General features: G+C 40.0%; 1 protein-coding gene across 3 annotated transcripts in view; it reads right to left on the bottom strand.

The window, feature by feature from the left end:
* LOC100671416 (protoheme IX farnesyltransferase, mitochondrial) overlaps positions 1-26,493 on the bottom strand; it is a 210,254-nt gene that overhangs the window by 65,331 nt on the left and 118,430 nt on the right. The gene's annotated exons all lie outside the window — the stretch shown is intronic.

The raw sequence follows: 26,493 nt of genomic DNA, 5'->3' as shown, positions 1-26,493 counted from the left end.
AGAACCCTTCACACATTCTAGAGCCTGGGAATCAGCCAAGAATCAGGGCTGAGGTAAATTAAGATGCCAGATGGAACTGTACAGAGCCACTGCGGTTACACCGCAACTGGGGTAACCATTCCGTATGCCCGCGATAGTCCTGGTTTACACTGTGGTCCCAGCATCGTTATTAACAGAAGCCCCGCTCAGTCTCAAAGCATCCCCGTTTGGACACACGCTCACTGTTATGGACTGAATTGTGTCCCCCCTGCCAATATACGTGTTATAAATCCTACCCTCTATACCTATGGATGTAATCCCATTTGGGAATAGGGTTTTCTTTGTTACACTAATGAGGGTGTGTTTCAAGCCAATCACTTTTGAGGTATGAAAGGAAGAGAGTAGGCACAGAGACAAGCACGCAAAAACAGGGAAGACAGACAGCAGGGAATGTCGAGAAGAGCTCTAGAGAAGCTGAGACAAGGACTTCCCCAAAGTGGACAGAGACAGCCTTTCCCTAGAGCTTATGCCCTGAATGAGGACTTGTGGCCTCCTAAACTGTGAGAAAATAAACTTGTGTGTGTTCAAGCACCCACTTGTGGTATTTCTGTCATAGCACACTAAGAAGTCGATAGCCCCTCTAACAATGAGCTACTGTTTCTTCTTCATCTATTAAAAGGCAAGGCCCAGGGAATTATCAAAACTCATTTTCCAAAGCCCTGACAAACTACATAATATACTCCTAAATTTATTATCAACGTCCTTTACTTGTCACCTCTTTTGGCAAAGCAGAACTCTCAAAATATGCGCAGATCTGGCTATTATTTGAGAAGACCTTTGACTAAATGGGTCTGATGCAAACCAGAAGATGAAACAGTAATTCGATGGAAGGTTTAAGCCAGTATTTCCCCAACTATAATTTCCTAATAATCCCTGAGGTTGCTCCCAGTAAGAATGACTCCACGGCCAAATCACGTTACTTGTTAAATTCTGAGAAATTCCAAAATGAAGAAATCCAACATGGCTTAGCCAGTGTTTCCCAAACTTATTTAATCATGAAACTTTTTACAACAAAAAGGTATTTAACAGACTTTGGAAGTGTACGTATAGTGCTTTGTACTCAGCTGCCGTTGAGTTGGCCCTGACTCATGGCGGCCTGAGGCTACAGAGTAAAACGGCCCCACAGGTTCTTCTCGGCTCGACCCGACAGCACCGGGTCTGGGTTTTATAATCTTTATGAAAGCAGTTCGTCAGGCCTTTCTTCCTCGGAATCACTGGGTGGGTTCAAACCATCAACCTTTAGGTTAGCAGCTGATTGCAAATCGTTTGTGCCACCCAGACTCTTTTGTACTCAGTAGGTATTCTATAAATGTTTGAAAAAATATACATTAGTGCTAAAAGGGCAAAATCTAGAAATACACAAAGTAATATTTTCTTTATTTTAGTATACTTTTTACATAATCTAGTACTAGCTACTAATAAGTAGATGTTAAAATTAAAGAAAATTTTATCCTGAACTATTTGAAAAATTTAGAATGGATTCCTGATAGGTTAAGACATCTGGTTGTGTTTAAGTTCCTAAAAAAATTGACATAAGTTTCCTTTCCCCTTATATAATGCTATCAAAACTGTCTTTACTTCTTTTTTTTTTTTTCACAATGTTTTAATATCCCTAAACAAAGTTACACCTTCTATAATGACCTTTTTCTTTCATCCTTTGGATTACCGCATTCTCTTCACTCACAACACTCCGGGTAGAGTTATCAACAGCGTGGATTCCCTGCCAGGATTACTGCATTGTCTTCACTCACAACACTCCGGGTAGAGTTATCAACAGCATGGATTCCCTGCCAGGGTTACTGCATTGTCTTCACTCACAACACTCTGGGTAGAGTTATCAACAGCGTAGATTCCCTGTCATTTATAGCATCCCCAGTCCCTTACACCTGGCTGCAATGACTATCCAGCAGCAGCCCGTTTAGTCAGTGGTCAGGTGTCTGGTTTTCTCAAGACCTTTGAAATAAAGTCACAAACCAATAAAGGTAATCACCACCTCTTCACAACATTCAGAGAACACATACATGCTTCTTACGAGAAGAACAGCCACTTTCTCATGGCCTTCATTAAGGACGGGCTGTGCGTGTTGAGCATTTTACATGTACTACAAAGGAAGGGGATGCCGAACCAGAGCCTTCAGAACTTCAGCTGCACCAGACAGTGTGGCCGCAGGCAGAGTGAGAATCACACACTGTGGACCCGCACCGCCCGCCTGCTCTACCTGACGCCATGGCTGTGGACCCGCACCGCTTGCCTGCTCTACCTGACGCCATGGCTGTGGACCTGCACTGCTCACCTGCTCTACCTGACACCATGGCCGTGAACCCGCGCCGCTCGCCTGCTCTACCTGACGCCATGGCTGTGGACCTGCACTGCTCACCTGCTCTACCTGACGCCATGGCTGTGGATCCACACTGCTCGCCTGCTCTACCTGACGCCATGGCTGTGAACCGCACTGCTCACCTGCTCTACCTGACGCCATGGCTGTGAACCCGCACCGCTCGCCTGCTCTACCTGACGCCATGGCTGTGGATCCACACTGCTCACCTGCTCTACCTGACACCATGGCTGTGAACTGCACTGCTCACCTGCTCTACCTGACGCCATGGCTGTATGAAAGGACCCCAGCCCAGGAGATGGCTCATTTTCCCAGGGCGGCTGTTTGGAGTTGGCTTCTGTTGCAAGCAACTTGGCAGCTGTCTGCCTTAACTGTTCCTCTTGGCCTTTCTTGCCAGGGTAGACCCGGGGGAAAGTGGCTAGAAGACAGTCAACAGAGAGAGTTACTTTATTCTTTTGATCAACTAGAGTATTTTACTTTATGGATATACCACAAAACCAATTCCATACAGGTGGATGGTCAGGTTGTTTTTCATCCTTCTGTTTTCAACATCCCCAAATATGTACCAGCATATGTGTGCAATTATGCCTAGAGGATAAAGCCCTAGAAAAATCCCCTCCCTGGTGAAAACACAGTTCCCCTTGACTGGGATACACTATTGAAGAGTGGTTTTCCTAATTCTGCATGCGTCTCAAGTCCCTCTTCAACCTTACCAGTCAATCAGTACTATTTCCTCAGCACTTACTATGTGCCATACGGTAGAGATACAAAATTCAATTAGAGTCTGCACTCCCTTGTCAGAAATTCATGCTCTAACACAGGGGTCAGCAAACTAAGGCCCATGGGTCAGATTTGACTTGCCATCTATTTTTGTATGGCCCACGAGCTAATAATGGTTTTTACATTTTTTAATGTTTGGGGGGGGAAAAAAAGAATAATATCTTGTGACATGTGAAAATTATACGAAAGTTAAATTTCAGTGTCCATGTATAAGGTTTTATTGGAATACTAATTTTTAATGTATTGTGTGGCTGCTTTTGCACCCCAGCAGTTGAGTAGTTGCAACAGAGACCAGATGACCTACAAAGCCTAAAATATTTACATGTCTGAACTATCAACACTATCTGGCCCTTTAAAGAAAAAGTTTGCTGACTCCCAGTCTAATGGAAAGACTGAGACTCAAAAACCTGGATATTTATAACAACGTGTATAGGACAATGAAAGAGTATGTTCCCAGGATTATGGGAGCCCAGAGAATGGGCTCCAAACTCAGCTGGGTGGCAGGCAAAGGGGAGGGAAAACTTCCTTGAAATACTCTTAAGCTGAGGTTTAAAGGCTGAGCAGGAGTTAAGACAGTTTAAGAGGATAGGGGAGGAGGGAAGAACGTGCTAGGCACGAGGGAAAGTATAAGCAAAGAAAGGCATGGGAGGCAAAAATTTCATGTGTTTGGGTTGCTACAAGGAGTTCAGCAGAGCAAAGAGGTGAAGAGCTTAGACTTTGTCCTGAGAGAGATATCTGGGTTAAATTTAGTTTTACCACGTCGTAGTGGCTGCGTAACTGTCTGAAACCCAGTTTCCTCATGTGTAAAATGACAATAACATAACTTGCAAGTCAGGGTTAATTAAGATAGCATACACAAACATAACGCACAGCATACAGAAGGTGCCTGATAATTAACAATTGAACCGCTATTACTAGTAGTGTTGCTGGACGGGCTGGTGGTGACTCTCGGGAGCGGCCAGCTCATGGAGAGCCGCGCACACATGGCTAAGGGGCCAAAGCTCTGCTGTGCATGAGATGTGTTTCGGACAGATCGCTGTGGCTGCCACTGGAGGACAGCTATGACAGAAAAGACCTTAATGGCCCCAAGAGGAGAAGGTGAGGGCCTTAACAAGGGCTGTGGTGGTGGGGATGAAGAGGAAATATTTAGGAGTCAAAACCAACATCTTTTGACTCCTAATAGCCTGAACCTTGTCCAATTTTTAGACCCTAACCCTCTGAATTCACTCTCCTGTCTTTAGATAGGGAGCCCTGGTGGCGCAGTGGTTAAGCGCTTGGCTGCTAACTGAAAGGCAGGCAGTTTGAACCCACTAGTCGCTCTGTGGAAGAAAGATGTGGCAGTTTGCTTCTGAAAGATTACAGCCTTAGAAACCCTACGGGGCAGTTCTACTCTGTGCTACAGGGTTGCTATGAGTTGGAATCGACTTGATGCGAATAGGTTTGGTTTGCTCTATCTTTAAATAAAACCACTGCGTCTGTAGCCTTGACTTTCTCCTGAGCTCCAATTTTATAATGTCAGTTGACTTTTGGTTATTTTTGCTTGGATTTTTTTTTTTAAATATTTTATTGTGTTTTCAGTGAATGTTTACACAGCAGATTAGGCTCCCATTCAACAATTATTCTACAAATTGTTCAGTGACATTGCCTACATTCTTTACAAAGAGCGAACATTCTCATGGTTTCCGCTCTGGTTGTTCCATTCCCAGTAATCTAGTTTCCCTATCCCCTCACCTTCTCATCTTTTTTTTTTTAAGCAATTGTCAACCATTTAGTCTCATACAGACAATTTTTTAAGGGAGCGTAGTACTTACGTGTGATAATCTTTATTTTGTGAGCCAATTTTACTTAGCTAAAAGATGATCTCAGAGGGTAGTTTCAGTTCAAGGTTTATAGAGTATCTCAGGGCAATAGTCTCGGGGTGTCCTGTAGTCTAAACTGGTCTAGTAGGTCTGAAATTTTTTTAGGAATTTTAGGTTCTGTTCTACATTTTCCTCCTATTCTATCAGGATCCATCTATTGCGGTCCTGATCAGAATAATCTGTAGTGATAGCAGGGCACCATCTAGTTCTTCTGGTCTCAGGGTATATGAAGGTACATGAGGCTGGGGTTTGTGTAGACAGTTAGGCTTGTAGACTAGTTTTTTCACTGAGTCTTGGGTGTCCTTCTATCTCTTTTGTTCCAGATGAGAAGAGATGAGTAGTTGTATCTCAGATGGCTGCTCTCAAGTTTTTAAGACCCCAGACACTACTCACAAGACTAGGATGTAGAACATAAATTTTAATAACTTTATTATGCCAATTGACCAAGTTGTCCCAGGAGACTATGGTCCTAAGACTTTAAACCTAGAAAACCAACCCCATATTTGGTTATGTCCAAGAAGTATCCGTAGCTTTGTCTCCTATGTGCTTTATTATATATGTGACTATATGTGCATGTACACGCATACCTGCATCTGTGTATATATAACCTATATATATGTACAAACATGCCCACATATACATACCTATATACATATCTGCATACACACATACTTATATACCTGCGCATATATATCTCAGTTGTTGTTGCTGTTTTTGCATAATTATGTATGCCATAAGAATTATCAAAAGGTCATTTGGCTGTGTACAACTTAGTGACATCTTTTGCCTCGGTCAGGCTGTGCACAATTCACCGATATTCAGTGCTGCATGTCCTATCAACAAAAATAAGAAGTGTCTACTACCTGGAGTGTGATTTCCCCTCACCGTGCCCCCATTCCCTGGTAGCCACCAATGAAAGTAGTTCTCTGCACATATACCGATTTTTGTCTTTTTATAAAAGTGAAATCATAAAATATTTGTCCTTCTGTGACTTATTTCACTCAGCATAATGTCCTCCAGATTCAGCCACATTATAAGAGGTCTGGAGTACTTATTATGCTTTATGGCTGCATAGTCTTCTTTTGTATGTATGTACCGCATTTTGTTTATCCATTCATCTGCTGATGGGCACTTAGGTCATTTCCATCTTTTTGCTATTGTGAACAGTGCTGCAATTAACCCTCACAAACGCCGCCATGCCAAGCCTCTTTCACGTGTTGCTGTAAAAAAATTAGTACAATGTGCTTATGAAAATACCTTGGAAGGAACGGGGGAGGGCGTGGATGGCAAACGAATGCAAAGGCATGCATTATTTGCATAAAAATATGGTACAGGTGTCCGTTCCTGTCTTTACTATTAGATTTCTAGCATATATACCTGGAAGTGGGATTGCAGGACCATAAGGCAGTTTTATTTCTAGTTTTTTGAGGAAGTGCCAAACTTTTCCATAGTGGTCGTACCATTTTACAACCCTTCCAGGAATAGATAAGAATTCCAATCTCCCCATATCCTCTTCAGTTGTCGACTTGATGACAATGGGTAATGGCTAATGACTGTGAACACCTTTTCATGTGTTTGTTGGCCGCTAGAACGTCCTCTTTGGTGAAGTGTCATGTTCTTTGCCCATTTCTTAATTGGGTTTTTGTTGTTGTTGAATTTTTCTATATATCTTAGAGATTAGACCCTTACTGAATATGTTGTTCCCGAAGATGTTTTTCCTCATCTGTGGGTTGTCTTTTTACTCTTTTGATTAGCATAAGTATTTAATTTTTATGATGTCTCAGTTATCTAGTTTGTCTTCTGCGGTTCATGTATTTAATAATTTATTAAAAAAAAAAAACTAAGTCCCATAGTGTTATCCCTATATCTTCTCCCCAGAACTTTATAGTTTATGCTTTAACATCTAGGTCTCTGATCAATTTTGAGTTAGTTTTTATGTATGTATGGTGGGAGGTATGTGTCCTGTTTCATTTTTCTGCAAGTGGCTATCCAGCTTCTCTGGCAGTATATATTAAAGAGTCTGTTTCATCCTTATTGCATGGACTTTCACACCTTGTCAAAAATCAGTTGTCCATAGATGGATGAATTTATTTCTGGGTTCTCAATTCTATTCCACTGGTCAATGTGTCTATCATTGAACCAGTACCAGGCTGGTTTTCTTTTTCTTTTTGACAATTAAAAAAAAAAATTATTTATTGTGCTTTAGGTGAAAGTTTACAAATCAAGTCAGTCTCACATACAAAAAGACCAGGCCGTTTTGATTACTGTAGCTGTATAGCATGTTTTGAAGTCGGGAAGTATCAGGCTACCTACATTGTTCTTCTTCAAGATTGTTTTGGCTATTTTGGGCCTCTTTCCTTTCCGTACAAAGTTGGTAATTAGTTTTTCCATTTCATTAAAGAATGTTGTTGGAATTTGGATTGGGGCTGCATTGTATCTATAGATCGCTTTGGGTAGTATAGATGTTTTCAGAATATTAAGTCTTCCAACCCATGAGCACTCACTGCCCTTCCATTCGTGTAGGTCTCTTTTAGTTTTTTGTAATAATATTTTATAGTTTTCATTGTACAAGTCTTCCACCTCCCTGGTTAGGTTTATTCTCAGGTGGTTTATCATTTTGGGGGGCTATTGGTCATGGGTGTGTTATCATTTTGGGGGGCTGTTGTACATGGTATAGTTTTCTTAATTTCCTTTTCAGATTCCTTCATGTTAATGTATAGGAGCACAACTAAATTTTGTGTGCTGATCTTGTACTCTGCAAAGTTGCTGAATTCTTTTATTAGATCAAGGAGCTTTCCTCTGGACTTCTCGGTGTTTTCTATATATAGGATCATGCCGTCTGCGAATAGGGATAGTTTTACTTCTTACTTTCTGATTTGGATACCCTCTCTTGCCTTATTGCTCTGGCTAAGACTTCCAGTACAATATTGAATAAGAGAGGTGACCATGGGCATCCTTGTCTCGTTGCCATTTTCAAGGGGAAGGCTCTCAATCTTTCTCTATGGAGGATATGTTGGTTGTTGGTTTTATACATATGCCCTTAATTGTGTTGAGGAATTGCCCTTCTATTCTTATTTTGCTGACAGTTTTTATCAGCAAAGGGTATAAGATTTTATTAAATGCCCTTTCTGCATCAATTTAGACAATCATAAGGTTCTTTCTCTTGTTTATGTGGTGAATTACATTAATTGATTTTCTAACGTTGAACCACCCTTGCATTCCTGGTATAAATCCCACTTGATCATGATGGATGCTTTTCCTAATGTTTGCTAGAACTTTGTTGAGAATTTTTGTGTCTGTATTCATGAGGTGTATTGGTTCGTCATTTTCTTTTTCTCGTGAGTTCTTTAAATGGCTTTGGAGCCCTGGTGTTGCAGTGGTTAAGAATGCGGCTGCTAACCAAAAAAGTCAGCAGTTCAAACCCACCAGCCGCTCCCTGGAAACCCTATGGGGCAGTGCTATTGTGCCCTATAGAGTTGCTAAGGGTCTGAGTCAACTTTATGGCAGGGCATTTTGGGATTTTACATGGCTTTAGTGTCAGGGTGATGTTGGCTTCACAGAATGAGTTAGGGAGTACTCCTTCCTCTTCTTTGTTTGGAAGATTTGACGAGAATTGGTGTCAACTCTTCTCTGAATGTTTGGTAAAAAACATGGTGAAGCCACCCGGGCCTTGGCTTTTTTTATTCGGGAGTTTTTTTTTTTTTTTTTGATGATACCTAGCTCTTCTTTTGTTATGGCTCTATTTAGATTTTATATCTCTATTTGTGTTAGTTTAAGTAAGTAGTGTGTTTCTAGGAATTTGTCCATTTCTTCTAGTTTTCAAATCTGTACAGTTTTTCATAGTATTCCATTATGATTCTCTTTATCTCATTTGGATCTGTTGTAGTGTCTCCAATTTCTTATTTTGGTTATTTGCCTCATCTGATTTTTCTTCTTCTCAATAAAATAAACCACTGACAGTCTCGCCAGTGGTTTGTTTATTTTATTAATTCTTTCAAAGAACCAAGGTCTAGTCTTGTTGACTCCTTCCACTGTTTTTCTGTTTTGTATTTCACTTATTTCTGCTCTGATCTTCATTATTTCCTTTCTTCTGGTGGTTTTGGTATTCTTTTGCCTTTCCTTTTCTATTTGTTTAAGTTGACTGGCTAAGTTACTGATTTTGGATTTTTCATCTTTTTAATGTAGGTATTTATTGCTATGAATTTCCCTCTAAGCATTGTTTTTGCTGCATCACATAGGTTTTGGTATGTTGTGTTTTCATTCTCACTTGATTTTAAATAGCTTTTCAGTTTTGATTTCTTCTATGACCCAACTGTTCTTTAGAAATGTGTTATTTAGTTTCCATGTATTTTTTTTTTTCCTTATTCTTCCTGTTACCGATTCCTAGTTTCACACCGTAATGGTCAGAGAAGATGGTTTTTATAATTTCAGTTTTAAAAAATTTGTTCAAGTTTGCTTTGTGACCTAGAATATCATCTATTCTGGAGAATGTTCCATGTGCCTTGGAGAAGAATATGTGTACTGTGCTGCTGTTAGGTGATACGATCTATATATGTCTGATAGGTTCAGTTGGTTAATAGTGTTATTCAGGTCTTCTATATCCTTACCGATTTCCTTTCAAGTTGTTCTATCTTTTGTTGAAAGTGATGTATTGAAATCCGCTGTTGTAGATATATTTCTATCTTTAATTTTATTAGCGTTTACTTTATAAATTTTGGGGCTTTGGCATTGGGTGCATAAGTATTCATAATTGTTATATCATCATGTGTCTGTCAGTTTGTCATAGCGTGGGGGCTTGCATGTCGCTGTAATGCTGGAAGCTTTGCCACTAGTATTCAAATAACAGCAGGGTCACCCATGGAAGGCACATTTCAGCTAGGCTTCCAGATTAAGACAGACTGGGAAGAAGGGCCGGGCAGTCTACTTCTGAAAAGAAGCAACCATTGAAAACATTATGAATAGCAGCGGAACACTGATATGGCATTGGAAGATGAGACCCCCAGGTTGGAAGGCACTCAAAAGATGACTGGGGAAGACCTGTCTCCTCAAAGTAGAGTTGACCTTAATGACATGGATGGAGTAAAGCTTTTAGGACCTTCATTTGCTGATGTGGCATGAGTCAAAATGAGAAGAAACACTTAAAAATATCCACTAATAGCTGGAACCTGGAATGTATGAAGTATGAATTTAGGAAAATTAGAAATCGTTAAAAATGAAACAGAATGCACAAACATCGATATCCTAGACATTAATGAGCTCAAATGGACTGGTATTGGCCCTTTTAAATCAGACAATCATATAGTCTATTATGCCGGGAATGTCAAATTGAAGAGGAATGGTGTTGCATTCATCCTCAAAAAGAACATTTCAAGATCTAGCCTGAAGTACCACACCATCAGTAATAGGATAACATCCACACGCCTACAAGGAAGACCAGTTAATACAACTATTATTTAAATTTACACACCAACCACTAAGGCCAAAGATGAAGAAACTAAAGATTTTTATCAGATGCTGCAGTCTGAAATTGATTGAACATGCAATCAGGATGCATTGATAATTACTGGTGATTGGAATATGGACATTGGAAATGAAGAAGGATTGGTAGTTGGAAAATATGGCTTTGGTGATAAAAACAAATGCAGGGAATTGAATGATAGAACTTTGCAAGACTTCTTCATTGCAAATACCTTTTTTCACCAACATAAATGGCAACTATACACACAGACCTCACCAGAGGAATACACAGGAATCAAATCGACTGCATCCGAGGAAAGAGATGATGGAAAAGCTCAGTGTCACCAGTCAGAACAAGACCAGCGGCTGACTGTGGAACAGACCATCAGTTGCTCATATGTAGGTTCAAGATGAACTGAAGAAAATCAGAGCAAGTACATGAGAGCCAAAATACGACCTTGAGTATAACCCACCTGAATTTAGAGGCCATCCCAAGAATAGATTTGACACATTGAACACTGATGACCAAACACCAGACAAGTTGTGGAATGACATCAAGGACATCACACATGAAGAAAGCAAGAGATCACTGAAAAGACAGGAAGGAAAGAAAAGACCAAGATGGATGTCAGAGGAGACTCTGAAACTTGTTCTTGAATGTCGAGCAGGTAAAGCAAAAGGAAGAAATGATGAAGTAAAAGAACTGAACAGAAGATTTCAAAGGGTGGCTCGAGATGACGAAATAAAATATTATAATGACATGTGCAAAGACCTGGAGATAGAAAACCAAAAGGGAAGAACACACTTGGCTTTTCTCAAGCTGAAAAAACTGAAGAAAAAATTCAAGCCTTGACTTGCAATAGTGAAGGATTCTATGGGGAAAATATTAAATGATGCAGGAAGCATCAAAAGAAGATGGAAGGAATACACAGTCATTACACCAAAAAGAATTAGTCAATGTTCAAACATTTCAAGAGGTAGCATATAATCAGGAACCGATGGTACTAAAGGAAGGAGTCCAAAACAAGGCTCCAGGAATTGATGGAATATCAATTGAGATGTCTCAACAAAGGAATGCTGCACTGGAAGTGCTCATTCATCTATGTCAAGAAATTTGGAAGACAGCTACCTGGCCAACTGACTGGAAGAGATCCATATTTATGCCTATTCCCAAGAAAGGTGATCCAGCTGAACTCGGAAATTTTCAAAAAATATCATTAATATCATGTGCAAGCAAAATTTTGCTGAAGATCATTCAAAAGCAGCTGCAGCAGTATATTGACAGGGAACTGCCAGTAATTCAGGCCTGATTCAGAAGATGTGGAACCAGGGATATCATTGCTGATGTCAGATGGATCCTGGCTGAAAGCAGAGAATACCAGAAGGATGTTTACCTGTGTTTTATTGACTATGCAAAGGCATTCGACTGTGTGGATCATAACAAATTATGGATAACGTTGAGAAGAATGGGAATTCTAGAACACTTAATTGTGTTCATGAGGAACCTGTGCATAGATCAAGACACTGTCATTCAGACAGAGCAGGGGGATACTGAGTGTTTTAAAGTGAGGAAAGGTGTGCATCAGGGTTGTATCCTTACACCATACCTATTCAATCTGTATGCTGAGAAAATAATCGGAGAAGCTGGACTATATGAAGAAGAACGGGGCATCAGGATTGGAGGAAGAATCATTAACAACCTGCATTATGCAGATGACACAACCTTGGTTGCTGAAAATGAAGAGGACTTGAAACAGTTACTGGTGAAGATCAAAGACCACAGCCTTCAGTATGGATTGCGCCTCAGCATAAAGAAAACAAAAATCCTCACAAATGGACTAATAAGCGACATCACGATAAATGGAGAAAAGATCGAAGTTGTCAAGGATTTCATTTTACTTGCGTCCACAATCAATCCACAATCAACACCCATGGAAGCAGCAGTCAAGAAATCATTGCATTGGGCAAATCTGCTGCAAAGGACCTGTTTCTTTAAAGTGTTGAAAAACAAAGATGTCACCTTGAAGACTAAGGTGCACCTGACCCAAGCCATAGTATTTTCAATTGCATCAATATGCGCATGAAAGCTGGACAATGAATAAGGAAGACTGAAAAAAGTTGATGCCTTTGAATTGTGGTGTTGGCAAAGAATATTGAATATACCGTAGACTGCCAAAAGAACAAACAAATCTGTCTTGGAAGAAGTACAGCCAGAATGCTCCTTAGAAGCAAGGATGGTGAGACTGCGTCTTACATACTTTGGACATGTTATCAGGAGGGATCAGTCCCTGGAGAAGGACATCATGCTTGGTAAAGTACAAGGTCAGCAGAAAAAAGGAAGACCCTCAACAAGATGGACCGACACAGTGGCTGCAACAATGAGCTCAAGCATAACAACGATTGTAAGGATGGCGCAGGACCCGGCAGTGTTTCTTTTGTTCTGTGGTACATACGGCCGCTATGAGTGGGAACCAAATCGATGGCACCTAACAACCGCTTCTTGAATTGTCCCTTTTACCATCATATAAGGTCCTTGTCTCTTACAATGAAATTTGATTTAAAGTCTATTATGTCAAATATTAATTTTGCTATTCTTTCTGTCTTTTGGTTTCTGTTTGCTTGGTGTGGTTTTTCCCCCATTCTTTTGATTTTTAGTTATTTATGTCTTTGTGCCTAAGGTGGTTCTTTTGTAAACAACATATTGATAGCTCATTTTTTTAAATCCATTCTGTCACTCTTTGTCTCCTAATTGGAACATTTGATCCATTTACATTCACAGTTATTATCAATAGGGAAGAATTTACTGTAGCCATTTTCTTATACCTTTTTTTTTTGTGTGTGTATAGTGTAAATGGTTTCGTAGTTCTACTTTTTGATCTGTGCTGAGTTCTTATTGTATGTGGATTTTGTTTTCATTTATTATTGTTGTTTTTACTGAGTCTTTTCTTTTTCTTCATTTTGGTGAATAGATTAATTTTCTTGGTGGTAACCTTAAGGTTTTGATTTAACAGCCTATATTTAGAACAGTCTATTGTGTCTTTAAAGCTCCTTAACTTTATCATCATGTGGAAGTTCTATACCTACATCATTCACTCCCCCACTTGTTTTGCTGTTGGTGCTGATTACAAGTTTGTATCTCAAATTCCCCGTAATCAATTTTGTGCCTTTATTTTACTATTGTGATGTCTTTACCTGGCTTGGTATCTGGGTGATGCTGTCATGTGTCTTTATCTCAGATTGTTGTCTGATGTCATTGGTTTTCTATCTGAAGGCCTCTCTTTAATATTTATTGTAGGGCTGGTCTGGTGCCTATAAATTCCCTTAATTTCTGCTTATCTGAGATGGTTCTAAACTTGCTCTCATTTTTGAAGGATGATTTTGCTGGATATATAATTCTTAGTTGACAGATCCCTGCCCCCCTCCCCCCCACTTAGGGCTTTATATATGCCATCCCATTGCCTTCTTTCCTGTATAGTTTGTGATGAGAAATCAATGCCCAGTCTTTGACCCCTTTGTAGATGATATTTCATATTTCATGAGCTGCTCTCAAAATTCTTTTTTTGTCTTTGGATCTGGAAAGTTTGATTATGATATGTCTCAATGGCGTTCTCTTGGGGTCTATCCTACACAGGGTTCACTGAGCTTCATGGATGAAAATCATCTTCTCTTTTATGATAGTTGGGAAGTTTTCTGCCATTATTGCCTCAAAAACTCTCTCTGCACTTTTAACCCCCTTCCTCTTCTTGGATTTGTAATATGGACATATTATTCCTTTTGACAGTGTGCCATACTACCCACAGGACTTCTTCATTTTTTTTTTTAATCTTTTCTCTGTTTGTTCCCCATAAAAATTAGTAAAGGATTTTGTCCTCTATTTCACTGATTCTGTCTTCCACTGTTTCAATTTTACTTCTGCATCCTTCCATTGAGTTGTTTATTTCTGTTACTTTATTGTTTAGCTTCTGATTTTCTAGTGGGTGTTTTTACAAAGATTCCATTTTCTTATTGAGTTTTTAAGTTTGTTCTTGTACTGTTTTCCTGAATTCTTTTTGACTTTTTTCTGTGTTTTCTTTGATCTTTTTGAAGAGCCTTAATACCAGTTTTTTAAAGTCTCTATCAGGTAGTTCCATTATCAGTTCTTCCTCAGAGAGCTTTTCTCTTTATTTTGTTTGTTTGAGCCATATCTCCTGTCTCTTTGTATGATTTGTAATTGACTGCTCTCTTTGAGACACTGAAGTTTTGTTTAATTATATATTTCTTTACTGATTGTGTGTTTGTCATTATTTTTATGTATTTTTTGTTTGTTTTGATAAATCAGGAGCTTAGCTTCTTCCTTTTCTCTTTGGATTGCCTACCTTTCTTCGTATTATTTTAATTACTATTGTTTTGTGATACCGGTCTATGTATGACTTTGGTGCTGCCAGTCGGCTGTGTGTGATTTCCTCTTACTTGTGGGTACGATGGGTAGCCAGCCAGTAGGTAGGACTTGCATGGGAGTGTGCCTGCTGGCCCATGGCACAGCTGGTTAGTGCGTGGTGTTGTGCAGGGACAGGCCTGCAGGTCTGTGGCACAGCCAGTTGGTTGGTGGGGTAGTTTAAAGGCTCACCTGCCTACCTGCGTGTCTGTCAGGTTGGGGCTTGCTCAAATGAGAAGGGAGGGGGGAGGCAGTTTGGGGCTATTTGGAAGAGGGAGCTCTAATTGTTGCTCTACGGTTATACTATTCAACATACAATTCTAGTCCAAAGGGATGGATACCACCGCTGATAGGCAATCTCGTCACTAGTGCTTAGTTTCCTCTCTTCTTTGCACTTGTCAGGGAGATGGAGCCCTTGGCCACCTCCCTGTACTTTCCCTTTGCCCCTCTACAGATGTGTACTCCCTTCTTAATCTATCCCCTATCCTGAGGCTTCAATGATGCATGCTTTACTCCAGCAGCACTGCCCTGTGTTTCCCTATTTTCAAAGTATGCCACTCCCATGCATCACCCTCTTGGGCTTGTTCCGACCCGACACGTATCCTGTCACCTCACTTCTTTTCAGATTTGCTGCACAATATCACTGCCTCCATCTGTGTTTTATGTGAAGTTGCCTTCCCAGGCTCCTCACTCAGGGATACTGCTTGTTACTGTCCCAAAGTGGCCAAGCCACGCTGGCTGGCAGACTGGGCTCAGACAATCCATGAATCTCCATGTTTTTGTTCTATCTCTGCTTCCAATCAGTGCTTGGTCCAATTCTTCAATCTTCTGGTTGATGTTCAGGGATCGGAGTTTGTTATTTGTATCTGTTTCACTCAGTTTCTCAAGCCTTTGTTGTAAGGAGACATTCTGGTGCATTTATCTAATCCACCATCTTAACTAGAACCTCACTTGTATGTTTTAACATAATCATGAACTCATTGTATCCCATCTGAACGACTTCCATGAAAATCAGGTGCCATTTAAGAGTTTTTGTCAAGCACACAACTTTTATAAACCCAAACCAAACCCATTGCTGTTGAGTCAATTTAGACTTACAGCAATCTTACAGAACACAGCAGAACTACCTCATAGGGTTTCCAAAGCTGTAATCTTTACAGGAACGGGTTTCCAGGTCTTTCCTCCTTCAAAACTTTTCTTTCTGAATATCTTACCTAATGATCTAAATGGCAAGCTTTCTGAGATACTTGAATTTACAATTCTTAATGCTAGAGAAAAACAGCAAAGCACTATACAAACAGCATAGAACTACAAAAAGGCACTCAATAAATAATCAATGAACACATCAGTGCAGATAAATGTTTATATCTGCACAGACTGTATTACACTTGCACAGACTTATTACAGTCATTAAAAAGTGATATAGTTTTTAAATGTTAAACAAAAAAAAAACTTTTTGTCTTAAGAGTCTACACACCCATTCCTCACTTATCGACATGGTTACGTTCTGAAGAACAAGTTGTTATGTGAAAATGAAAGTTTTTTTCCCCCCGTTTTCAAACCATCCATTTGTCCAATTTTTTTTTATTTAGAAAATATGATCATAGAAATAAAAGCAGCTAAGATTTATTGATGTGTTCATCACTGTGACAAGTCCAATTATGGATTATTCCTCTGCAGAGAAGGCTTAGATGAGAAAAAACTGGATAAAGCCAGGCTGTATGACTGGAGGGCCCACTGCTTAACCACTTCACCTTCCTCCTGTGCTGGGTCAGAGCTTCCCTCCTGGAGCTGTCTCCAGGGCTCCACTCTCACCCCTGCAAGCCCTGTGTTCACAATCCTAGAGCCTGCCCTGCCCTCTGGGCCTTGCCAGTCACAGAAGCTTGGGACGTCCTGCTAGGGCGCTGGTAGAGGGGCTGTGCACCTACCCCCTCTGTGGCAGATGCTTCAGACCCAGTTAAGTCACTTTGGGATGTCACTAAATTCACAGGCATTTCTTTCAAATACCTTCTATGACGCCTCTTTCTTTCCTCCGTTCCCACTCCACAGCAATTCTGAGCTGCAGGGTCTCAAGCTGCATGGGAGCTGGAACCCAGAACAAGGGCCCAGTGGCTTGGTGCTGCCTGTGCATCTGCCTGGAGGCTGTGGTCACAGAGGAGGCCACCCGGCAGGAAGGAGTGGAGGGTGGGGGCAGCGCGGCGCAGCTTCCCAGACGCTGACAGGAGACCGTCCTTGAAGGAGGGGATGCTCTGCAGCTTTTGCTGCCACGCCTGCCACCTCGTTAATGCACAAAACGGTGGGATGGCAGTTTATTTTTACTATTGTTGTAAGTGTGGAACATTGGATAATGATATAGTTGGTAAGTAAGAAGTAAGTACACTCTTTATTGAACTAGCTGAAGCTACATGTAATTAAAATGGTCTGTCTTAAATGTTCACATTCCCTCCCGTCTCTAGTATTCAAACATATTCTATAGGTATTTGAAACAATCTTTTACTCATGACCTGAAATATATACTATTAATTTCAGAGGACAAATGAAAATTCCAATTATAAACCATATCATTTAAATATCTGTTAAGGTTTTGTCTAATATAATACAGAAACTCTTGTAAAAGTAACTATCTTGGCAGTTCTCAAGTCTGTGGGGTCTCTGTGTGTGTTTAATTCAGGAATTCTAATGAATCATTTAAACTGCCTAAAAAAGGATATTATCTTCTTTAAGTTTCTGGCAAGTAAGCCATCCAAAGATGGGAAGCAAGGTATAGAATGCAGAAATTGACCTCGAGGGTGCCATAACCTGGCAGAAGCTTTTGACACCGATGAATGCTTAAATTTTTTCAGAGAAAACAACATCTGGATAGAAATACCATGCTAAAACCCAGACTTACAGTTCATTTCAGTGAGGCCTTGACAATTCTTCCTAGCACCAAGAAACCAGAGCTCATTGTGCTACTTTATTCTGTTTTTCATGCATTTTCTATAAGGTTTACTGCTTTGGTTTAGCTATTTAAACGACGTTTCCAAAACATAACGTAGAGTATATTTAGATAAGAAATTTAAGCAATTCAACAGTTATTTTAGAACCTATAGTGTCAGGGATTGAATTATGTCCTCCCAAAAATGTGTGTATCAACTTAGTTAGGCCATGATTCCCAGTATTGAGTGGTTGTTCTCCATTTTGTGATTGTAATTTTATGTTGAGAGGGTTAGGGTAGGATTGTAACACCACCCTTGCTCAGGTCACTTCCCTGAGCCAATGTAAAGGGAGTTTCCCTGGGGTGTGGCCTGCACCAGCTTTTCTCTCTCAAGAGATAAAAGAAAAGGAAAGCAAGCAGAGAGTTGGGGACCTCATACCACCAAGAAAGCAGCACCAGGAGCAGAGCGTGTCCTTTGGACACGAGGTCCCTGTGCTTGAGAAGCTCCTTGACCAGGGGAAGATTAAGGACAAGGACCTTTTTCCAGAGCTGACAGAGAGAGAAAGCCTTCCCCTTGAGCCGATGCACTGAATTTGGACTTGTAACCTACTAGACTATGAGAAAATAAATTTCTCTTTGTTAAGCCATCCACTTGTGGTATTTCTGTTACAGCAGCACTAGATGACTAAGATATAAAGCTAGCTTGGAAACCCTGGTGGCGTAGTGGTTAAGAGTTCAGCTGCTAACCAAAAGACTGGCAGTTCAAATCCACCAGGCGCCCCTTGGAAAGCTTATAGGGAAGTTCTACTCTGTCCTATAGGGTTGCTATGAGTCAGAATGGACTCGACAGCAGTGAGTTTGGTTTTTTGTCTTTTTTTTTGGTCTACTCACTATTTTTTCCCTCTGTTTTATCATTTTTTTCATATAATAATCTCATAATATTATTATCATTTCAGTTGGTGCCAACTACTTCAGAAGCAGTAAAGTAAAACTCCTATAACTTGTGTTGAAAATAAAAGGAAATGCAGTATCACTAACTCAGAGTACAGGTAGTCCTTGACTTGTGACAAGGTTATGTTCTGACGACTGCTCCATCATAAGCCGGTTCTAAGTCAAATACCTTTTTTTTTTTTTTTTAGTTTTCATTATCATTGTCTTTTATTAGGAGTATATTTATAAATCTGATCTTTGTCTTTGGGGGTTGGAAACATTATATCTGAAAATGACAATATCAGCAAATTATGCGCTACAATAATATGTAACAAAGAGTACATATTACTCATAGCAACCCTACAGAACAGAGTAGAACTGCCCCGTAGAGTTTCCAAGAAACGCCTGGTGGATTCAAACTGCTCATCTTTTGGTTAGCAGCCACAGCACTTAACCACTACGCCACCAGGATTTCCTACAATAATATATATAGTACATATTACTAACAATAAGATGTACAAAAAACAAACGGAAGGTCATAAGTGAGGTCTGTCATAACTTAAACACGTCGCAAGTTGGGGACTACCTGTATTACTGTTTTATTCCTTTTTTTTCTTATACCTCAAGCTTTGAATAATATCAAAAGTAATTTGCTTAAGTGAACACAATTTGGATATCTGCCCAGGTCACGCTGATTGTCCCAGGGGCGATATTTGTGCCTTACCCACCATCTTCTAGTAGAAGACTCCATTCACTGGGTCTCAGAGGCGGTCATCTAACCCAGGACCTTGTTCCATTCCTGAGCACAGTGGTTGGTTCATTGAGTGGGTGTCTGATTCCAACTGGGCCAACTGAGAGTCCTTTCCTGAGATCTTATACACAAAAGCTCTAGGAAATAGGTTCTCCTTTCTCTCAGGTTGCCTGTGGCCTTGGAATAGGTACAAGGGGAGTGGAAGAGAGACTCAACATTGAGTACACTGATATAGTTATCTCCAAAGCTCCGCCTCTCCCCTTTCCAGTTTAAGCCAACCCTACGTGGGTCTTTACCGCTTGCCTCCAAAGCTCTAACACATGAACAGTGTAAAAATTTCAAACATGAGAGCAATGTACTACACAGAAATAAGTAATAACACCTTACTCTTGCCTTCAGCAAACAACTTGTTTCCTATCTAGGTTAAATTTTCAAAAAAAGGTTTTCCTCTCACTTTTCCATATAAAAATCCACCAATCTTTTAGAATGCTTCCCATTTTAAATCTTTTCCTTTTTTATTTAAGTTGACTCCCTCATCATCTTCCTTCCCAGTCTGTCATATACTCCATAGTTCTTGCCCTCCAGCAACCCTCTGATCTCTTATATTGCTAAGGCTTTTGCTACTCACCCACTGTCGTCAAGTTGATTCCGACTCATAGCGACCCTACAGGACAGAGCGGAACTGCCCCATAGAGTTCCCAAGGAGCGCCTGGCAGATTTGAACTGCCGACCTCTTGGTTAGCAGCCATAGCACTTAACCACTACGCCACCAGGACAGGCTCTTGCTAGGATGGTGGAAACACAATTCAACTCAGCACAAAGAACAATGGGGCTTTGTTAGCCCTCACATCAGGGTTGCACCAGCCTTCAGGAATGCCTAGATAGACAGCCTCAAATGATGCTATCAGAATTCTGATGCTTTCCATCCCTTGAACATACCTGGTTTATTCCTGCATAGAGGCTCTTCCCATGATGCAGGCAAAGGACACTGGCAGCCCCATCCACAGCCTCCTAGCAACCCCAGCAGGAAGTGTATTTCATAAGAGCTTCAAGAAAACAGTGCTGAACCACCATGGCTACGAATGAACACGGCATAAGGTGACTAACCCTTGAGCATGGGGAGGGTGTTGGTGGGGGAGACACAATGACACAGTACCCTACTCAAACCACATGGAGTAATTATACCAAAAAAAAACCCTAACCAGTTGCCATCAAGTCAATTCCAACTTACAGAGACGCTACGTGTGCAGAGTAGAACTGCTCTGTAGGGTTTGCATGACTGTGACCTTTCAGAAGCAGATCGCTAGGCCTTTCACCTAAGGTGCCTCTGGATGGGTTTGAACTGCTAACCTTTAGGTTAGTAGCCCACCCAGGGGTGGCTTAACCAGTAAGCAAGATACCCATGGACCTACATTAAGCAAGGTACACACAGGCATAATTGTGTTTACTTACTAATCTATACTGCACAATTTTCACATGGGTTTCAGAAGATGTGGTGAGACCCATGTGAAAATTGTGTACTACAGATGAGTAAGTAAGCACAAGTAAGCCCTTGCGTACCTTGCTTATTGGGTAATCTGTCCCTGAGTCCAGCACTTAATCATTCATGCCACCCATGGACTCCCATTTTATCCATAACAAAGACATACCAGAAGGAAATGCGGTGATGTCAGGCAGCTTGATGTAGCAAAATTATTTATAACTCACTCTCACGACCTCAAATCATTCCATCTCATCATATATCATGCCAACAAAATAACTTGACTCTTGGAAAAGGATACTCTTAGTTTAAAAGTATATGAAGGGTATTAATCAGCATAAACAGAAAAAATAATTAATATTAATCTTTGTCTCATTACTAATTTGGAAATCAATTCAACAGTTCTGTCTATCTTCACTGGAGCCCCTAGTGGCAAAGTGGTTAAGAGCTCAGCTGCTAACTAAAAGGTAGCCAGTTAGAATCCACCAACCACTCCTTGGAAACCTTATGAGGCAGTTCTACTCTGTCCTATAAGGTCGCTTTAAGTCAGAATCGATTCAACAGCACCAGGTTTGGTTTTCTTTTGGTTTTATCTAATAGAGTAGTAAATGGATCATTTTTTTCTCTTTATAGTCAAATGACGATGCTATAATAAAAAAACAAACAAAACCAAATCATTTGGCATCAAATCGATTCTGACTTATAGGACAGAGCAGAACTGACCCTTACGGGTTTCCAAGGAGTGGCTGGTGGATTTGGAATACCTTTTTTGGTTAGCAGCTAAGCTCTTCGTCACCGCACCACCAGGGCTCCAGTGAAGACACAGGGCACTATTGGATAGTATCATACCAATGGATAAATATCTATCAGGTGCTTATTTGGAGATTTGTGCTTTTCTATTGTACCACGTTTTTATATTATTGTTAGGTGCTGTCGAGTCAGTTCCAACTCACAGTGACCCTATGTACAATGGAATGAAACACTGGTCAGTCCTGTGCCATCCTCATTCACAACCATTGCTATGTTTGAGCCCATTGTTGGAGCCACTGTGTCAATGCCTCTTGTTGTGGGTCTTCCTCTTTTCGGCTGACCCTCTGCTTTACCAAGCATGATGTCCTTCTCTAGGGACTGGTCCCTCCTGATAATATGTCCAAAGTATGTAAGATGAAGTCTCACCATCTTCCCTTCTAAGGAGCATTCTGGCTGTACTTCTTCCAAGACAGATTTGTTCATTCTTTTGGCAGTCCATGGTATATTCAATATTCTTTGCAAACAACATAATTCAAAGGCATCAATTCTTCTTCAGTCTTCCTTATGCATTGATTGTCCAGCTTTTGCATCCATATGAGGCAACTGAAAATACCCTGGCTTGGGTCAGACACACCTTAGTCCTCAAAGTGACATCTTTGTTTTTAACATTTGAAAGAGGTCTTTTGCAGCAGATTTGCCCAATGCAATCTGTCGTTTGATTTCTTGACTGCTGCTTTCATGGGCATTGATCGTGGATTCAAGTAAAATGAAATCCTTGATGTCAATTTTTTCCCCATTTATCTTGATGTTGCTTATTGGTCCAGTTGTGACGATTTTTGTTTTATGTCGAGGTGTAATCCATACTGAAGGCTGTAGTCTTTGATCTTCATCAGTAAGTGCTTCAAGTCCTCTTTGCTTCAGGAAGTAAGGTTGTGTCACCTGTATATTGCAGGTAGTTAATGAGACTTTCTCCAATCCTGATACTATGTTCTTCTATATAGTCCAGTTTATCAGATTATTTAATCAGCAATATAGACTGAATAAGTATAGTGAAAGGATACAAGCCCGGCACACATCTTTCCTGACTTTAAACCATGCAGTATCCCCTTGTTCTGCTAGAACGACTGTCTCTTGGTCTATGCACATGTTCTTATAAGCACAATTAAGTGTTCTGGAATTCCCATTCTTCTCAATGTTATCCATAATTTGTTATGAGCCACACAGTCGAACGCCTTTGCATAGTCAATAAAACACAAGTTAACATCTTTCTGGTATTCTCTGCTTTCAGCCAAGATCCATCTGATATCAGCTGTGTGATACTTTGTTCCACGTACTCTTCGAATCCTGCTTGAATTTCTGGTGGTTCCCTGTCAATGTACTGCTGTAACCGTTTCTCAATTTTCTTCAGCAAAATTTTACTTGCATGTGATATTAATGACATTTTTTGATAATTTTTGCATTCTGTTGGGTCACCTTTCTTTGGAATTGGCACATATATGTATCTCTTCCAGTTTGTTGACCAGTTAGCTATCTTTCAAGTTTTTTGACATAGACACATAAGCACCTCCAGCACTGCATCCATTTGTTGACTTCCTGGAGCCTCGTTTTTCATCAATGCCTTCAGTGCAGCTTGGGCTTCTTCCTTCAATACCATCAGTTCTTGGTCATATGCTACTTCCTGAAATGGCTGAACACTGACCAATGCTTTTTGGTACAGTAACTCTACGTATTCTTTCCATCTTCTTTTGATGCTTCCTGCATTGTTTAATATTTTGAGGGATGCAGAATCCTTCAGTATTACTACTCAAGCCTTGAATTTTCTTCTTCAGTTTTCTCAGCTTGAGAAATGCTGAGAGTGTTCTTCCCTTTTGGTTTCCTAATTCCAGGTCTTTGTACATTTCATTATAATATATTACTTTGTCTTCTCAAGCCACCCTTTGAAATCTTCTGTTCAGCTCTTTTCATCATTTCTTCCATTCACTTTAGGTGCTTTATGTTCAAGAGCAAGTTTCGGTCTCTTTCTTTCCTGTTCTTTTAATGACCTCTTGCTTTCTTTACGTATAATGTCCTTGATGTCATCCCACAATTTATCTGGTCCTCGGTCATTAGTGTTCAGTGTGTCAAATCTATTCTTGAGATGGTCTCTAAATTCAGACGGGATATACTTAGGGTCACACTTTGGCTCTGGCAGACTTGTTTTAATTTTCTTCAGTTTCAGCTTGAACTTGTATATAAGCAATTGATGGTCTGTTCTGCAGTTGGCCTCTGGGCCTTGTTCTGATGATGATATTGAGCTTCTTTACCATCTCTTTACACAGATGCAGTCAATTTGATTCCTATGTATTCTCTCTGGCAAGATCCACATATATAGTCACCATTTATATTGTTTGAAAAAGGTAATTGCAATGAAGAAGTTGGTCTAACAAAATTCTATAATGCAATCTCCAGAGTCATTTCTATCACCAAGGCCATGTTTTCCAACTACCAACCCTTCTTGTTTCCAACTTTCTCATTCTAATCACCAGTAATTATCAATGCATCTTAACTGCGTGTTTGATCAATTTCGGACTGCAGAAATTGGTAAAAGTGTTCAATTTCTTCATCTTTGGTATCAGTGGTTAGTGCATAAGTTTAAATAATAGTCATATTAACTCGTCTTCTTTGTAGGTGTATGGATAATATCCTGTCATTGACAGTGTCATAGTTCAGGATTGATCTTGCAATGTTCTTTTTTGACAGTGAATGCCATGCCGTTCCTCTTCAATTTGTCATTCCTAGCACAGTAGACCATATGACTGTCTGATTCAAAATGGCAAATGGAATGCTTAAAGATCAATATCCCAGACACTAATGCCTAGGATATCGATCTTTAAGCATTCCATTTCACTTTTGTCGGCTTCCAATTTTCCTAGATTCACACATTCCATGTTTCAATTATCAATGGATGTTTGCAGCTGTTTCTTCTCATTTTGAGTCATGCCATATCAGCAAATGAAGGTCTCGAAAGCTTTACTCCATTCAGGTCATTAAGGTAGACTCTACTTTAAGGAGGCAACTCTTCCCCAGTCGTATTTTGAGTGCCTTCCAATCCGAGGGGCTCACCTTCCAGCCCTATATCAGAAAATCTTTCGCTAGTATTCATAAGGTTTTCGCTGGCCAATTTTTTTTTTTAGAAGTAGATTGCCAGGTCCTTCTTCTTAGTGTCTCTCAGTCAGGAAATCTGCTGAAACCTATCCACCATGGGTGGCCCTGCTGGTACGTGAAATACTGGTGCCATAGCTTCTAGCAACATGCAAGCCACCAAAGTACGACAAACTGACAGATGAGTGGTAGGTTTTTTATATTAGTAGGTAATTATCATTCATCCAAATAGTTGATGCTCACATACAAAATATGCTTATTAATCCTTCAGACGGACAAAATATAATCATGATATTACTGAATTTTGTGATCTACAATGGCACACACACCAAAAGTGAATAGAAACATAATTTGGCCCAAGCGATGAACTTTTAATTCCTACTTTGATCCATTCATTATACTCTGTGCAAAAAGTAGGTGTATTCGAGAGATGTTTGTTAAGACAGACTCATAAAATACTAAATTACATAATGAGGTGTAACTTTTCCTTCCCTATCCTAATAACGAGAACAATGTTATTTTAAAGCCTGATAGAAAAACAAACACGCGGACCTTGTCAGAGTTTGTTTTTCCTCCATCGTCTCAAAGCTGTCCACAAATGTTTGTCATTTCAATACGGATCACATCTTCCAAGGTCCTAGATAATGTCTCAATCAATCTTAGGCCAAGTTAAAAGGGATGTTTAAAAAAATAAAAATAAAGGGCAGGGAGAGGCACCCTATCCAGCAGGATTCCAGATACCATTAATTTTAGCTTACAAATCAGTTAAGATACCTAGTCAGCCATTACGCCTTGGTTGTTACCAATGTTCTATTGCTTTACCTAGAGTAAACAAATTAAGGACTCATTGTTCCCATTGATTTTTCTCCCTAAGAGGCACTTGAAGTAATGAATGTATGTGTGCTCCGGCATTCATCAGAAGTGGTTTTTCACCTAATGTGGTGACTGGGGCAGTGTTCTACTCTAACATGTTACTCAAGCTGTGACATGTAATCACAATACTTATTACACTGCATTTTAAGACTCGGTTATGAAAGAAAAAATCAGAAAGGTCTAAAAGTTCACCCAGCATTTATTAGAAGCCCAAAGTACCACATCCTACAAGTAAAACAATCCAGAAAGTTGCATTGGTCTTAAGCTTCAAGTATCACTTCTATGGAATTGACTGGTCCCTTTCTCCTGCCAGAGAGATCCCCAATTGTAAACATTGCTTTCTGAAAAAAGATGGAAAGAAATATATCAAAATATTTACAATATTTGTCTCTGGGTAGTGAGGTACTGAGTGATTTATTATTCTTTATCTTTTTGTATTTTTCAGTTGTCTATAAAGACCAGGTGTTCCCCACTTAGGAAAAAAAGTAGTAAGAAATTCTACCTAAATGATGCAAGTCTGATGGACCCTCTTAAGGTAACTAATGAAGAATTAATAAACTGATGCAGTATAAAACGAACAAAATAGAGCCTTGGCCAATTAGAACCCTCTTCCCCCAAGACTGAGTCACTTGGATTGACAAAATGTTGGTCCGAAATATTTCTCAAATATACCCATTTTCCCCCCCGCTCAATACTATTTCCTTAATTTATGGAACTATTTTATAGATTACAACCGCTGCCTAACTACTTTCTCTACCTCCAATATT

Source organism: Loxodonta africana, chromosome 18 (assembly GCF_030014295.1).
Source record: "Loxodonta africana isolate mLoxAfr1 chromosome 18, mLoxAfr1.hap2, whole genome shotgun sequence".
Classification (NCBI taxonomy): Eukaryota; Metazoa; Chordata; class Mammalia; order Proboscidea; family Elephantidae; genus Loxodonta; species Loxodonta africana.
Note: the sequence above shows the minus strand (reverse complement) of the source record. Positions and strands in the feature narration are given on the sequence as shown.